This window comes from Lissotriton helveticus, chromosome 4_1 (assembly GCF_964261635.1).
Source record: "Lissotriton helveticus chromosome 4_1, aLisHel1.1, whole genome shotgun sequence".
Lineage (NCBI taxonomy): Eukaryota > Metazoa > Chordata > Amphibia > Caudata > Salamandridae > Lissotriton > Lissotriton helveticus.
The window spans coordinates 1,468,831,627-1,468,846,791 of record NC_136063.1 but is presented as its reverse complement, the minus strand read 5'-3'; the positions used below and the strand labels follow the sequence as shown (position 1 = coordinate 1,468,846,791).

At 39.9% G+C, this 15,165-nt stretch overlaps 1 protein-coding gene across 3 annotated transcripts in view; it reads right to left on the bottom strand.

The window, feature by feature from the left end:
• FARS2 (phenylalanyl-tRNA synthetase 2, mitochondrial) overlaps nt 1-15,165 on the bottom strand; it is a 1,625,806-nt gene that overhangs the window by 1,428,920 nt on the left and 181,721 nt on the right. For 2 of the 3 annotated variants that reach the window (XM_078688052.1, XM_078688053.1), the window contains exon 2: nt 8,218-8,247. The gene's annotated coding sequence lies outside the window, so the exon portion shown is untranslated. Of the gene's footprint in view, nt 1-7,825; nt 7,869-8,217; nt 8,248-15,165 lie in introns of those variants that run through there. The other variant, XM_078688051.1, reaches the window with a different exon arrangement.

Sequence of the window (15,165 nt, the reverse complement as noted above, 5' to 3'; positions counted from 1 at the left end):
CACTGAGGATGAATGGGTCAAGCACTTTGAAGCACTTTATTGTCCAGCTGCAACTGTTAATGACTTAGCGAGTGAGCCCATGTGTAAGGGGAAGGGTACTGATGGGCTGCATCTTAACTTTTCCTTGGAGGAAGTAATTAAGGGTATCAACTCTAGTCTAGGGGGTAAGGCACAAGGCCCTGATGGTGTCCCTGTGGACATTTTTAAGAAAAATATTCTGCTTTGGGCACCTCTGCTCACTAGAACTTTTAATGCCGCATGTTCAACAGGTCTGCTGGGTACTTGGTACACGTCAATCATTGTCCCGATTTTTAAAAAGGGGGACAGAGCGGATTGTGCTTGCTATCGGCCCATATCTCTGCTCGACTCTACCATAAAAATAATTGGCAGAGTCATGGCAGAGTCATCTTAGACAGATTACACTTTTGGGCAGAGGAACACCATATTATTAGTGATCTTCAATATGGTTTTTGCGAAGGGGTCGGCACCACCGAGCAGGCTTTTAATTTATCAATACTGATCGAGAAGTATACCACGGCAAAGGGAGGAAGAGTCTTTCTAACTTTTTTAGATTTGACATCTGCTTTTGATTTTGTAAATCATGAGAAACTATGGAATATTTTAATCAAATTAAGAGTGGATGTAAACATTATTAAATTTCTGAGGGAGTTGTATAATGGGGCCAGTGCAATGGTCAGATACGGAAAAAATGGGGAGTGTACAAGAAAGTTCAGTGTTGCGAGGGGCGTGAGGCAAGGGTGCGTCCTTGCCCCATTTTTATTTTCTATTTATATAAATAACTTGGAGGCCACATTATTACAGGATTGTAATGTTATGCCTATTGCCTCAGCCCGCCGTATACCTGCTCTCATTTACGCAGATGATGCCGTTCTAATGGCACGAACTCCCATAGCCATGCAGACCATGATTTCTTCTTTTAGTTCCTTCATGGCTAAACTTGGTCTACAAATAAACTGTACTAAGACTTTTGCTATGAACTGTGGTGGTAATACGAACTATAAGAAAAAAACTATGTTTCTAGGATCAACCCCTTTACAACATACACCAACTTTCGTTTATCTTGGGATCTTGTTCGATCGAACTGGTAAATGGAGTTCTGCGATCCAAGCCAGGAATTTATTATTTTCTAAATCTATAATGGCCCTCAGTTCTTTTAGCAAGAAGATGGGCAAAAAGCCAGTCAAAGAGCATACATATATAGAGCAAGTTGTGTCTCTGTGACATTATATGGGGCAGGAATATGGGGCGATTCAAATGTTAGCAGTTTACAAATCACCGAAAATGTTTTCCTACGATATCTTTTAGCTCTCCCAAAGAGTACGTCTAGTTACACCTGCCATTTAGAACTGGGTATCCCCTATTTGGAAGATTTACTTAAATTACAACCGATTCTTTTATGGCATCGTGTATGGACAAATGAAAAATGTCATCTAAATCGCCTCATCTTGGGGGATGTACTGAAATTAGATGGGGGAAAAAAGATAAAATGGTTGTGCTATATAAAGGCGTTTTGCGAGAATATTAAGCACCCGGAATTTTTTACTGACCCCCTATCAATGTTAGATATCTCTAGGAAAGCACTGAAACATCTAAGCTTAAACTTCCTTGAGAACCAAAGAGAAAGAATTGAATCGCCAAAAAAGACTGTAACTGCCCATCTAATGATAGTTAAATCAAGGATTATCCAGCCTTATCTAAACCTTCAAATGAAAGAACAAGAAAGGTTCCTGCTGATCAGATTTAGGTTTGGTATCCTGTATAGACTGATGAGCTTGCAATTAAACTGATTAGTTGCAAAAATGGAGAAGGTTCGACCCCCAGAGCGAGCCCAGCGGAACGTGGGGACTACTTCCAAACAAGCATCTGTAGGTCTGAGATGGAGGACTGGCTGGTAGTGATGAAATGTGTACTGTAAATACAAAGGTTTTTAATAAACAATAAGGAGGAAAGCTAAAACTCAGACTAGTATTCATAGCAATGCGAAGTAGGGAGAAATGTATGGGGAAAATACTTTGTAGTCTCTTCTAGATGGGCTGATAATTGTTTTGCCACTAACCTCTTTTTGGTATTTCTGAGTGTACAGAAAATCTTATTGGGGTATACAAGTTAGGTGGGAAGCTTGATGGAATACTAGACATGTTATTCATCTGTCCAAAAAAGTGATAAGGAACTGCTCAACACTGTTCACTAGCTGAACAGGGGAGGAAATCAAAAAGTCTAACATGTGGCCCTTTTCGTTGATGAACAGTAACGATTTGGGAAAGGCCAAAATATTCTCTGACACTTACCAAGCCATTTAATATCACAGGGCGAAAATAACCCACAATAAAGATGGAGATTCAGGAATGTGACCAGACTTATTCAAGGTACAACCTATCAACGTTTCTATTTATTTCCTTACAGCCTGGACTTGACCTCATTAAGTTTTATCCAGTTTTCTAGATGCCCTATTCCGAAACCCCCAAGTGAAAAAACATTGCAGAAAGTTTGAGATAATGAATTATAAATAAAAACTGAAATAACTTTGGGTGGATAGGTGTCTGCTCCTTTGAAAGAGAAATGCTAAAATTGCTTGCGTTTAACTTGTGGCCTCCAAAACCACAAACCAAGTCAAGTGGCGTCCGCCTCAATTAGAATTTAGTCTGTTGTATGATTTCAAGATCAGTGCAGCAGTTCATGAGGGTTCTTCTGATGGATAGTGCAATTCAAGGCAAAGACTTCAACAATATACACCATATACCTTTCAAAGGAACTCTTGGACAAATGTGTGAAAAGACACAAATGAGAGAAGTAGTACATAAATAATTCAGAAGTGTTGCATAGCTTTTCAATCGTGGTTAATATGATTGTTAAGAACTGGAAAGTGCACGATACATCCAGGACACTGCCCAGTTCAGGCTATCCCTCTAAAATGTATGCCAGAGCAAAAAACGAGAGTCATCAGAGAGTCTGTCAAGAGGCAATTGTCATATTTGAAGAAACTATATCCTTTCATGACCACAACAAGTCACAATGACCAGATGACAACAAGATCACAAGCACCTCAGCAATCTGGCATCTATGGTAGGGTGGCAATGGAACAAAAAATAATGTAGTCTTTCAATAGGCACTGTTTACAAACAGGATATCTGTCCTTTTTACACTACTCTCAGAGCATCTGTCTCTAGTAACTGTACCAATTCCTTTATATTCCAGCGACTCCAGCACAGATTGAGCAATGCTACTTAACAGGGGTTCAGGTTTGTCAGGTATTTTTATTTACAGAGAAATCAAATTCAAATCTCTAATCACAGATGTCGATACCTTGGATTTAGAATGACAGCAATAATGTTAATCATTTTACAAACGCGGCTCAGGGTTCTAGGGCATACTGTAGTAGCAGTTTGAAAGGAAAGGCTGTAGGATGCATTTTTTGTAAAACACAACAAAATATAAATACCCCTAAATTAACTGCACACATTTAGTAGTTAAGAAAGCAAAAATGAAGCACTTTTTGTAGTTCTGAAGTGTGATGGCAACAAAGATTTGAATAGGATCAAAACAAATCAAGACACTTTACTTGATGACGGACAATTGATAAAAATTCACTGAACCCCGTTTTCTTCATATTATCACTTGTGCACAATATAGTTTTATCAGTAAAACTGTATGTCTGTGCAAATGTAGTGCCCATTTCAATGGAAAATGTGCTGTCTGTAAATGACAGTGTGCAACCAGACAAAGTTTCAGTTACATTTAACTTCGCACGGCTAGGAAAGTGGTAGGATTACTTTTTGTTGAAAACAGAACTGTCCTGGTCATGGATGTCTAACTGGATAGTATTATACATCCTTCGTTTAGAGTGTTTATCACATACCTAGTGACACCTGCAACTCCATCACTAGAAACTAGACTTTTTCAGGAGGATTTAAAATACCTCATCATGGATCACAGAGCTGGCTGGTAATTAGCACAGAAGAGATCAAGATATTGGTAGAGTAAGTAAGTAAGTAAGTTTATTGTGCAGTTAATTAAAACCATTACAAAAGTTGATCATCTCTATATAAGCAATAAAAAACCTCATTTTTTTTATTTTTTAAAGTCTGATAGTTACAGTGAAAAAACACACGTTTAAGATTGGTAGAGGATTTTGGAACTTCTTAAAACCTCTTCCCAAATTAGTTTTAATGATACCTTAGTGAGGGGGCACACACAACACTGGATGCTGTGCAGGGCTTTACATATCAAACTTTATTGGTCTCTTTCAATTGCTAATTACTCACCGGGATATAGATGTTTAAGGAACTGCTTCATGTACTGAATGTTCTCTCTCTTCACACCTTTCATTTTCACAGATGCCTTGATGCCCAAGAGGCCATTCACATTGCAAACAGACACCCGCCTCGCACAATGAGAGGACTTTAGATCAAAAAGGCACCAATAAATGGGATCTGTGCCCACTCATTAACGACCAGTGTTTTTTCCTAAACGGTTTTGTGTAAAGGTGTTTTGGACATAATGTATGCTGCACAGTTCAAAATTTTCACTTCAAAATCAAAAAGCAAGGTCACTCTGTTCATGAAAAGAAACAATTATGCTCCCACCAAGAAGGCAGCGTACTTGATTCAGCTGCTCGGAGATCTCCTTTCAATGCAAAATCAAGATGCTGTCTGCTTCATTTCACATAAAATATGGCAGTCTATCTGAGGTGCGCTACCTAATAAAATTAGACATTTGTACCCTTTTTCTGAATTTGTTAATTGGGCAAATATACATAAAATAACACTACTTTGCTTCAGAAAGCCCTAGTCTGCCACTAAAATAAACACTGATTGAGCAAATTAATGAATTTTTAATATAATACATTACCACAACGAATCAAATCGTTGCTGCTAGATTACTTTTCATCTTCGTAAAGGTTTAGCATCTTAACTTTGTTAAGATGGGCACAGCCATCTGTTGTGAGTACTGGTCATTGTAGACTACAGTCTGAATGATCATTGAAAAGTATAACAGAGTTTTAATATTAGCAGCATGGATAAGAATATGTCTTAATATGAAGTATGTCAGCTAAGATCATTCCGGGTCTCAATTGGGGAAGCCAGGAGACACTGCCATTAGTAAACAGAAAATCCGACAGAATCAGGAGCTTCAATCTGATTTGCAAATTCAAAAATTCCAGCCAAACCAATTATCGTAGCTTGTCAAGAACCCCGACATTCATGCTGGCCCTTCTCAGAAATGCTAGTCAACTTCTGCCACATGAGCTCAGATTAGTAACAACAGCCAGGAACTCTCACTCAACCAGGATATTCCGGCCAAATCTCAGGACTTCCAAAACATCGGTTCTGTCAACTAGGCCTTCAGGTATGTCAGTCGGCATCTCAAGGTTGACACACAAGGTATCAACCATGAGATGAATGGTTCACAATGCGTATGTCAAAATGTATACTGATACAGAACCTAGAGAAACTTGTAGTCAAACACTGAAGTAAGACATTCATGCTTCCCGAGGTTCTTATATTTATTTATTAACTTACCAGTATGGATACCAATGAAATGGTGTCAGAAGTTAGAATCTCTTGGGAGAGGCCTACTGTGGGGGAAGGAAACCCAAGGTTTGCCCTGAGAGTTACACATACCAGTTTACAAGGGAGAACTGGGTGCTGCCAATTACAAAATATATCATATGGCTTCGCAGATACTATGGATAGCGAGAAGGCTGGTCGGAAGGGTAGTGCATGAAGTCAGGGAAATCAGGATGGTAAACACCCAAGACTCACTTGCAACGTTTCTTTTTAAGTAATGTATTTAACACTTGTACAGCACTCTGCTACCTGGGATTGTGTACTGGCACTATATAAACAGAAAGTGAGGGGGAGACATAATAATTGGGGGAAAACAAGTTTTTAGGGCTTTGTGAAATATTAGCGTAGATTAATTATCCAAAAATGAGAAGGGAATTATTTCAAAATGTTAGTTGCAAAAATGGAGAAGGTTCGACCCCCAGAGCGAGCCCAGCGGAACGTGGGGACTACTTCCAAACAAGCATCTGTAGGTCTGAGATGGAGGACTGGCTGGTAGTGATGAAATGTGTACTGTAAATACAAAGGTTTTTAATAAACAATAAGGAGGAAAGCTAAAACTCAGACTAGTATTCATAGCAATGCGAAGTAGGGAGAAATGTATGGGGAAAATACTTTGTAGGCGCCACTATACACCCCAACAGCACCACTTTCGGGCCTTATAGGCCACTTAGATGAACGAGAAATCTTCAGAGCAATTAGATTAGAAACTTGGACTGTAGTAGGCATACACATGGTAGTGGACTTTTATTCATAGAGAGGAGCTGATGTCCTTAGAGACTATGATGGAAGAATATGGTCTCCCAGCATCTAAATTCTTGACATATGGGGCAGTTAGAAATTGCATACAAAATAGGTGGGGGGTACACTGAACCGCAGACAAATGAGACTTTGTTGGCCAAAATCAAGCATCCTGTACATCATTGTCTGCCACTCTGTGAAGCCTTAGCGCCAGGATACCTGCAAGGTGACAGCTGCGCTCTATACATTTCTTAAATAAATAAATAATTGTCAGTAGTTTACCCTGTTTCCAACATAAAAAGCATGGTTTGCCAAAGAACAGGGGATGATCTCAATGTCACAATCTTTATTTTATCACGATTGTTGCTACTATTATGCGGCCAATGGGGCTGGACTCCGGACTTGCTGTATGGTACTTTTATTTGCTATTGTGGCATTGTTTCAAAACTTATATAAAAAATATATTAAAAAAAAACAATCTTTAATTTATCCTGGATCTATGTTATATGAAGTACAAACCCAGATTGAGATACGTAAGCCATGACTAGTGCTCTACTAATCCTGTTTTCACACTAGCAGAGATCTTTGTCATGCTTTCTAGTATATTTGTCACGCGAGTCCTTAACCCGATTACATGAGCCCTGATCTGTCGGTCACCCCCACTGGATCCTCATACCTGGCAGCTGGACTCACGGTCACACCAAAGGTTACATCAGTGATGGGACCGAGGATCCTTTTCATGCAATTACGGATCTCTGTTAGCCCTGGCGGGATCTTTGCCTTGTCACAAGGAATGCCAACGACATTAGTCAGAATAAATGTGATCTTCTTAACTATGCACAGCTGCACAACATAGCACCCAGGTGCCCTCACAGGTCCCTTACTTCGACTGGTGAGCACCTTTGAGAAGCTCAGACAGAGTACGCAGGGATCAAGGAGAAGAGAAGAGAGTATTAAAGCCTTGATGTGAGGAAATCTTTGGCTCTCAGAGCTACCTAGAGGTCTGATTGCTAATCAGTCTATAGGGTGCAAGCTGGGACCAAGCTTAGTCATATAACCCATCACTCAGAAGAAGCATGCTGCCTTGCTTCAGAATTCACTAAGCCCATCTGAAGAAAGAAACACTGAAGCCCACCTATAATATTCTCTTAATAAGATGTCTATTTATATATACCCTTAAATAAGATGTACAGTTTGTCTGCCAAAATATCAGATCATACAGGGCAACACTCAGCACTGCGAGGCATCAATGCCGTTGAGTTTGTGTTAAACAGCAATGGATTTGTGACCTTCCAGGAAGGTAACTTAGTGAAATTTAGAGAGTTTTGGACATCTTTCTTGAACTACAATAAGGAGGTGTGAATTGATCATTCTTATTCCGGTCATGGACGAGCCATATTTGACTGACAGTCAGACAGTCAGCCCCCTAGCTGCTCAATGTTTTCTATGTTTTCCACTCTCCTGCCCTGCTATGTTGAGTGATGTCAATGCATTTTTACCTGTCAATCATCTCAATCCTTTAATACTATTTGAAGTATGTTCGATTAACTGATCATATTCTGGAAAGAAAAAGAACAAGCACTCTGACTCAGGTGTACAAGGCTCAAAACAAAATACATGAGTTCAAGACAACCTTCTTTGGTAGCACTTTGGGCATCAATAAACAAATACATTCTTGTTAAGGTGACAGAGGTTAAAAGAAATAAATGGCGAAAGCAACTTGTAGCTGATGCTGCATGCACTGGATCCACAGAGAAGAACTCAAGTGGATCAAAATAATCTACATATATTCTACATGTACATTTACGTATGAATATGTTTAGTATAAGACACCCGATCTAAAATTATTGCCCTACCGTACAAACAATTTGCAATAAAAATACAAACTTACCTTGAGCTCCTCTTGCTCTTCCTTCACTGCCTGTTAAAAAATAAAAATAAATAACATTAATGATCCACTCAGCCTGTCAGGCTCTCTGGGGTTTGCATTGGAGATGTAAGAAACCGGCAGATTGATGAGGGACATTTTAGGCACTAACTTGGTTTTCTTGCAGGGAAACCTGGCGTCACACTTGACAGATCGGGCACTTGGCCAATCTGCATACATTTCATGGTGTCTACTCTTCGAGTACCACTTATGACTACTCTGCGGTGTGGCTCCTGTACCAACCTCTTTGACTCAGTATGAGCTGAACAGAGCTTCAGAGAAATGCATCACAAAAACTTTTGCAAAGAAACAAGTCACAAACTGTCAAATCTAATATAATAAATCGAGTAAACTGGGAGGTCGGGGAGCAGCTTAGTGGTGGTAGACACATACAACCCCTTCCTTACCCATCCCTCTTGGTACATTTTCATAACCCCTTACCCATCCCTCTTGGTACATTTTCACAACCCCTCACCCATCCCTCTTGGTAGATTTTCACAACCCCTTACCCATCCCTCTTGGTACATTTTCTGACACATAAAACGACACCAAAGTGGCGTAATTGTACACGCCAGAAATACAATTTACACTGAAGTTAATAAGCACCTGAGCGCAACTTACGTGCACAAATGGCTTTAAGAATCTGTTTGTTTGTCCGCAGTTAACCTTAGAAAAGAGATACCGAGAAACTTCCTACACTGCAGTGGAAATTATTGCAACCAAACAGTATTGTGGATAGCACCAACAATGGCAGTACGGTGAAGATCACGGTCAAAGAAACCACTGTTAAAAAAATTAATGTATCATAAGTATTAATATTAAGCCATACTGAGAACACTAATGAAAGTCGGACATTGATGCCAGTGGAGCACTGAGGGCACCCTTCCAATTCAGTGGAACTCCTGGGTACCAGGCTAATCTGGGCAACAGCGCGGGTTGCCAGCACCCAAGGCAAGTATCCTTCCACTTTTTTTTCCCCTTTTTCAAATGTTGCGCCCCTAAAAATGTCCCTAAGAATTTTGAGACTAGGGCAACCGCCCCTCTGCCCCTTCCCACCCCAACCCCGCCCTAACGCTATGCCACCGAATGTCAGTAATGACAGCACCGTGAGCATCACTGACACTAACTAGTACAGTGAGAATCACTGGGAAATATTGACATTAGAACCAAAGTAAGTAAAAACTTGTGCTAAGAATAATCAGGAACAATTCTGATCACGGTTTAGCTTCTTTGCTACACTGGTTATGTGTTAAGTAACTTCAAGCTATTAGTATTGGTGAACTGTGAATGTGTTTGAGAGGTGCAAACTCTACCGAGCTGGATTTTAGGGCGCTGAAGAGAGAGACCATCATAAAACAGTCATTGAAAACAAACTGACGTGCTGTGCTTTGATTCATATCAAGAAAATCAAAAAGTAATGAAGGAGTAAATGACAAACATAGCTACATAAAGTAGTCTTCTCGTAGCATTCTTTCAGCCTTGACTAATCGTGAATTAGAATAGGTTATGATCGTGAATCTAAAGAGAACGACATGAAGATAAAAGCTGGAGCAAGGAGTTGCGTAGATCTGAAGAGAATGATATATGTTAAAACAATTTAGACAGTGAAAGAGAATATAAAATGCCATAAACAACAACAAAGTAATGAATACAAGTAGACAGGTTAAAATGTAAACATCCTGGGAAATGCGTAGATGCAAGGTTAGTAACTCAAACTCTTGGTGATATGGAAAAAGGTAGCTGAAATAAGTCGATCAAGGAAAAAGAACGCCAGCAGAAGGGCAGCCAAATTACGGAAAGTCTTTAAACCTCCGATTTGCCATAGTTAATCCAGCAGCCCTCAGGAAACAACATTTCTTTATGTTGCACAGAATGTATCTATCCCTAAAGAAGATAGCTAAATCTGTGAAAAGTCCTTTGGGATGTTGTAACAGACGCGGGAAGAAGAAAGCTGATGATATCCATAGGTTAGTCACCTGAGCCAAGTTGAACAATTTTTGGGAGGATATATCTAAGACTCTCTCGGAGTTAGTTGATCATCAAACGGAGGTTACTCCTCTATTGATCTTGTTTGGGATGGATGCACAACTGAGCTTAGTCGTTGCATCAAGTGTCAGGAGACTTTTTTTTAATTTAATGTTGCTCCCTAGGAAGGAGATCTGTATAAACTAGCTTTTGGAGATCCCTCCTACCCAGTATATATGACTGAAGGCAGATCAAATGTGCAGGTTAGACTTGGACGATGGTAGTAATAATAGGGTCCCAGCAAGTAAATAGGATTGTTATACCAGATGGAGACCACTCAGGTCCAATGATTAAGCTGGTTGGGCCGAGGGGAACTGATTGTAGTTGGGTTTCCTCCAACTACTGTACTAGCATATTCGGCAGCAATTGGTCAGATGATAAATGGACACCTCTCGGTTGAGATCCATTTCATCTGAAAGCGAATGAGGACAAACAAAAAGAGAAAATACAAAAAAATGTAGGATCACATGATTATATTTGCTTGAACATGAATAATTGGGTTTAATGGTCATAGGATGGTAGCATGTTACTTTTTTCAATTTAGGGCACAGCCTAGGCAAGTCAATCTGGAGTGTTTAGAGTTTATATAAACAATATCGACTAAAGGCCATTCTAGGAGTACAGAATCTGGTACCATTCAAATAGAAAAAAAGGTGCAAAGAATTAAATTTGTATAGCTCGCAAGAAAATGCACAATTTGGGATAGAACAGTAAACAATTGCATAGTCACAAATTTGCCAACTAGTCTTAAGTCGCAATTCGATAGCTGCGGTGTACACATTTTTGCAAAGAATATGGGAAACATTCGGCTTCTGGATTAAACAGGGACCAACATTTGTTTCTTCATGACTCCCTTGTGCAATGGATTCTCACCACCTTTGCAACCTTTCACTGAGTTTCTAATATCAAGAGTTTTTATATCAGTTCACTGACCTCTTCAGCATGGAACCTTTTCCTGTAAGTTTATTTTTTCTCCTTAATTCTGACTCAACACTGGTCTCTGCGTTGTTACTTTTTAGGTCTCATCTGAGACATACACGTGTTGTCACTTTTGAGGATCGTTTGTCAGCATAAAAAAACCTTAAATCAGATTTAAAATGCCTTTAAAAGTGGAGCAATGTAGTTATTCCTACACCTCCACACAAAGTCGTATGAAAATGCATGCTCTGTAGTTTCCCTGCATGTAGTTTATATCTTGTATTATCTTTCCGCCCTTGGAAGCCCCTCCAAAAAACACAAGCTTCAAAAATGGCACTTTAACTCAACTAGACAGTGGAAACAATCTCTAATGTTCTGGGGAAAATACATTCTTCAAAGTTTTTGTATTAAGACGTGTGCATAGGAAATACCTATTGGCTTCACCAGTACTTGTTAATCATTTCTACCAACCACCGGTCTTATTTCCTAACAGTGACTTTCCCGGATTACATTCCAAAGCCTTAATGATGGTCTTGAGATGGGAGGATTTTGTTGCAGCTTTTGTTAGGATGGAGCAACTGAATCGAACTTCCCTTCCTTGCTCCTGCAATTGTATTGTAAATACATTTATATAGTGCTTACTACCCCTGACGAGGCATCAAAGCGCGTTTTCGGCGAGTAGCATTACACAGTTGCAATCAGTTAGGAAGTTTCAACTCATGTGTAGAAACCATGTCTAGACCTAACTTTTCCGTTAGCCAGCTAATACTTTGTTCTTCAGTGGCTCTTTGGATGCACCACCTGTGATCCTTGAATTAATGGAAATCACTCAGTTTTCTTGTCCTTTCTCCCTAGAGGAGTCATCTTGCTGCATGCATTTTCTCTCTCCTTTCACATCTAGACAACTGGCCTGGTTCCATTTCTGTTTACTGCCGCTCAATCTAACTTTGGGTCAGTCTGGACGTGCTTATTTCAGATTTTGTGTATAAGTGTGACACTGCCTCCCTATATGGGTCCCCAAACATGTTTTTCGAGTGCTCAGAATTTTCTCCTGAATAATCGCACTTATATTCATTGAGAGCATAACTTCAGTCTGGGTTAACAGAACCATACACCATACACTCTTCCTACCATGGTCTCTTGCAGACCAACATCATGCCTACATTTATACCCAGTGTACCCTCAAACAACTCTATAGAAGATTCTCCATTTCACTTTGAAAACTGTGCCCAGACTCACTTGAGGGAAGCCAGCACTTCAGTTTAGCTGTCAGATTACTCATTGCTGCTGCTGCTGGTGGTGGTACAAACGCTGGCTAGCTCCTCCCTTCGTCTAACTTCCCAAAAGAATAATTTCCATAATGCCAGGGGCATAAAGCTTTAAAGTATGGCGTGTGCTCCTTTCAAAACCATGCACCCTGAAACGGATGAAGATGCCACTAACCCCGTGGGGACGCATACGAGGAGACCGTACTTTCTTTTTTGCTTCTTCAAGAAGAATTCTGGTTCATAATTCACTCTTTTTAAAAGAGATGTAAAGAGGTCAATCCCGACTGGGAAGGAATCACACAGCACTCTCCCACGAGCATGGGATCTTTCAGGCATAAAGCTTTATCACAGCGTGCTGGGAGTGACTTGTTTGCACCATCTGCTTTTCCATGCTACCAGAGGTTGGACACCCTCAGTCCTCTTTATCTCCTATTTTTTTTCCACCTCCAGGCTTCCTCTACTCTCTGTCTCCTATTTTCTTTCCTCCTCCAGGCTTCCTCTTCTCTCTATCTCCTATTGTCTTTCCATCTCCGGTCTACTTTTTGTTCTCCTACTCATCTCCTACCATGAATGGACTGACTTGAAGCAGCCTATTGCATCATTTGAGGTGTGTGCTAGTCTTGCTCCATTCACTCATTATGCAGTCGAGTGATTTCCAAGATTATGCTATTCCTTGATTTGTGTTCTCAAATGAGCAATTTTGAAAGATGCTTATGATGCAGATGTTCTGTTTGGTCATGTAGATCAATGTGTATAGCAGGCGATGCTGAGACAATGATCAAGATTCAGCAGAGATTAAACAAAAATTTTCAACAGAGGTTCTCAAAAGGGAAGAAGAGGTAAATATAGCAGGACAAAGAATAAAATAAAATAAGATGCCCCAAAAGCGCAAGGACCCAAGGAGCACAAATGGACGCAGGCAAAGAAAAAGGACCAAAGGGCTAAGGGCTCAACAATCAAAATCTACAACTGTGTGGTCAATATAAAGAGAGACTTGATTGAGCCTAGATAGTAACAAGCATTGCCTTCAAAGGGGTTCTAAAAACACTGTTCAGTGAAGAGTTAATTTGATCAAGAACAAAGCTTTGACTCTGGGCATCAGTCAGAAGAGAGTCGTTAAGGAAATGTGGTGTCATCTAGAGTATAGTGATTGCTGGTTTTTAGAACTGAGACCTGGTTCAATCTATGTATTACAAACAGAGCCTAGAGTATGTCTTGGTTTGAAGTCTCAGTGTGTCTGTGTATTATCAACCAAGTAGCTTGCAAGGAATCTTAAGAACATATTTTCGGACAAGTAAGGATCATCAAGAAAAGAGTTCTGAGAACTCCTTGTTTTTAGAACAGTGTTCAAGTCAATTTAGGCAGTATGAGAAGAGGATAAGTATGAGTCAGGCTGATTTCTTTTAGGAACAGAGCTGCGTGTAAGTGCAGACTTATGATGATGAAAGAGTTGAAAGGTGTAAAATAATCCTCTGATTTCTGTATGAAGTGTTTAATCCAGACGAGCATCCACTGGTGGGATTTCCTCACCACACTATCCCTATTGTGGAGGAAATGCTGGCGGCAGATTCTACTCCAGATTTAGTACTTTCTCCAGAAATCGGGAAATCTTTCATTACCATCCAGCTTCATATCAAGCCCTTCACCAATTGTGTTATAGAAGCAACTAGTAAGATCACATCACATGCTGATAATGTAGAACAATACTGAAAAGAGCAGCCAATACACTGGAAAGATACAGACCAAATTTAAACAAAAGCCTTCCTTGAAAGCTTTTGCAGGATATACCAGTTTTAAGAATTATTCTAGAGGCCAAGCTTTTGGTTTTAAAGAAAAACGTATAAGACGTACGGTGCAAGTACTGTCAAAAACGATTTTCATTTCACCAATAAGTATGCAAGCTTAGATATCATATTATGTGGCATGATGTGTGCTGTGCCACATATGTCCATGGCTCTGTATGGTGTATGAGATAGTTCCACTGCAGTAAGGTATTATGGGGCAACATTTCTACAGTGTTTGCCATTATTTAATTGGAGCATTTCCTCTTCATAGTATTCCTTCTGATGGCTTCCAACCTTATGCAGTATTCTTAATGGTATTTATCTTTTTTTTTTATGGAGTTTTATATTGCGCAAACTTGACCCGAAGGTATAGGTCATCAGAGCGCTTTACTCGAGCACCAGTTGCGTTACATGAGGACACATTCATTTTTGTTAGGCACAGGGAGATTAAGTGATTTGCCCAGAATCACAGGATGTTGCACGTCCTTGCAGAGACTCAAACCCGGTTCCCCAGATTTGAAGTCGACCTCCCCAGTCGTTAGGCCAACTCCTCTCCCCATCATTCCCTTCTCAGTATTTATGATGGGATTACTCCTGCTTCAATTTTTCAGTGAATAAAATTTATTGCTGCACACACATTTTCCTGTTGTGAATCTAGGCGTTCATGTCCAACTGGGTGCAAAACATTTCTGATAGGTATACACATGATTTTCTAGTTAGCAGGATTACTACAATTGGGTGTACTGTGATTTGAAGTGATACATGAATTCTTCTGGTCACTACTTACGCTGCCTTTACAAGAACATCGGGAATTGCAAAACGGGTATTTCATGGACATTCAATGTACCTTTTGTAACTGAAAATGCTCTTCCCGACTACACTTTTCATATTTATTTGGGAATTTATGGTTTACAAAC